The sequence below is a fragment of the Patiria miniata genome, unplaced genomic scaffold (genome assembly GCF_015706575.1).
Source record: "Patiria miniata isolate m_02_andy unplaced genomic scaffold, ASM1570657v1 HiC_scaffold_7, whole genome shotgun sequence".
Taxonomy (NCBI): domain Eukaryota; kingdom Metazoa; phylum Echinodermata; class Asteroidea; order Valvatida; family Asterinidae; genus Patiria; species Patiria miniata.
This window is the reverse complement of record NW_024037074.1, coordinates 133,308-135,553: the sequence shown is the minus strand read 5'-3', so window position 1 is coordinate 135,553 and position 2,246 is coordinate 133,308. Positions and strand designations below refer to the sequence as shown.

The window sequence follows — 2,246 nt, the reverse complement described above, 5'->3', positions numbered from 1 at the left end:
ATTTAAGAGTACCTATTTCAACAATGAATTAATCATTATTATTTTTTAAAAATATAACACTGTCTCGTTATTTTGTTACAATTGTTATATTACAATAATGCAATATATTTTATAATGCACTAATCGTCGGTTTCCCTTTTTGGTTTATTTGAACATTTGTTTGTTTATTTTAACAATCCTTTGTACTGATCCAGTGTAACCGGCACAAATTTGGACACCATGTATTGGTTCAGTTGAGCTTGCCATTTGGGGTCGAGATGCATGTTGAGAAGATGCCTGGTGATAGATGTCTTGAGATCCTATGAGGAAAAAAATGACCAAAGAATATTCAAAATGAGACGAGCAAAATGGTGGTTAATCTAAACACAGACTCAAAACGGCAGGTTCTTGCAGGCCGTTTAAAGTCTGATACTGGCAAGCGCGTAGATTGTCAGATCGACCTATGATGCAGGGTTCAACATTATTTAAATATCTACAAGCGTACTAAATATCAGAATCATGAGGCCCTTGTATGTCCTCATGTACACGTGTCAGGTCAGATCTTCTGTTTAAACGGTGGTCTGACTGTCTGAGGTACTTTCCTCTTCCACACAACAAATATCTTTACGCAAAGTATGTAAATGTGTATCACTAATTTTATTCAGTATTCATAAGATGGAATTTTGCGTCTGGGTGATGTAAATCAAATTAGGTTTTGCCCTTCACCGACGTATAAACGGTTGGTATAAACGGTCAGTGTGTTACCTCCCGAGTGAAAGTTGGAAAAAAATCACTCGGGTGGGACTCGAACCCACGACCTCCTACTTTCTAGTGCAGATGTCTTACCACTCAACCACCGAGCTAAGGGAATCAGTTGGCTGGTTCGGATCTGATGTACATAGCAGCAGGTATAGCATTAACTATTCATAAGATGGAATTTTAAGTTGGGGTTATGTAAATCAAGTTAGGTTTTGCCCCTCGCCAACGTTTTTTTTCCAACTTTCACTTAAGAGGTAACACACTCATACAGTGTTTATACGTCGGTGTTTATACGTTGGTTATTTGATTAGAGTTTTATTCAGCATGCAGAGTCCTGTGGTCAAAAGGTTCCTGTGTTTGACTCATGCACGATGTTATGTTGAGTCAATCTTGACAGGGGACACGGTGCTGGTGTTCTTGGGCAAGATACATTACTACAATTGCCTCCATTGAGTACATGTGGGGGGGGGGTGCAGACCAGATAGGGCTGATCTCGAGCTTATAGCAGGAAAGTGTTCTCATGGCCTGATGAACAGGGGTAATAAGTGTGAGCAATCTGAGAGTGTTGTATAAGAGTGCTATATGAACACTGCACTATGATCATCAAATATCTTAACATCAGCACAAGGTGTTGGGCGACAATGCGTTCAAGAGGTCCACCTAAACCTTTTCTTAAGAGGGATTACTGGGCAGTGTTGTAGGACTCGAGTCTAGGACTCAGATCTGAGTTGGACTCTAGTCACATTGGAAAATGACTCGGACTTGACCATGACTCCTCGAACTCGATGACTCGCGACTCGAGTCACGTAATTTCATCAAAAGTAAAAACCTAACGTAGGGATGGGAAAGGATCATTGAGGAATACTGTTTGGATGATAAAACATGGAGGGAAGGGTTGGAGGAAGATTTTTTAGGGATGGGAATTAAAAGGAAAACACATTTTGGCTCTAAACAACATGTACAACCACAACTATATACACTGGGATATACTTAAAAGACAGAATGGAGGATTAAAAAATAATTTTTAAAAACGATTAGTTTGGTGAACAACTAAGAACAAGTGACTTGTGACTCGGACTCGGACTCGAGGCTTGTGACTCGAGACTTGGACTCGGACTTGGACTCGACGTTGGTAACTCGACTACAACACTGGTACTTGGTCACAGAGTCCACTGTACCTACCAGGTAATTCTGAGTTGACCACCCCAGGGTAGACAGGCAAAGGCCCCCAAGAGGTGACGACATGAAGCTTGTCCCTCAGCTCAGGATGGGCCTTCATCTGTAAGGCCAGGGTGTTGGAGTCGATGCCTGTACCGTCTGCTGTCTTATTAAGGATCATCTGGATGGACTTCAGATGGGAACCTGGGCAGGAAAAAAAAATGTATGTGATGTAAATTATCCTTTTTTATATTTGATTTTTGTTTGCCCTTCGCTGACATATTTTGTAAACACTGTGCACTTAGTGTTGTCCGAAGGCTTAGGTGGGACTCAAACTAATGACCTCCTAC

At 41.1% G+C, this 2,246-nt stretch overlaps 1 long non-coding RNA gene across 1 annotated transcript; it reads right to left on the bottom strand.

Annotated features, from left to right (window-relative positions):
- Window positions 1–209: 209 nt before the first annotated feature.
- Window positions 210–1,981, bottom strand: LOC119718794. The gene is made up of 2 exons (XR_005269846.1): window positions 1,921–1,981; window positions 210–299 (listed from the first exon to the last, which is right to left on the bottom strand). It is a non-coding gene; the product is annotated as an uncharacterized LOC119718794 (long non-coding RNA).
- Window positions 1,982–2,246: the final 265 nt, after the last annotated feature.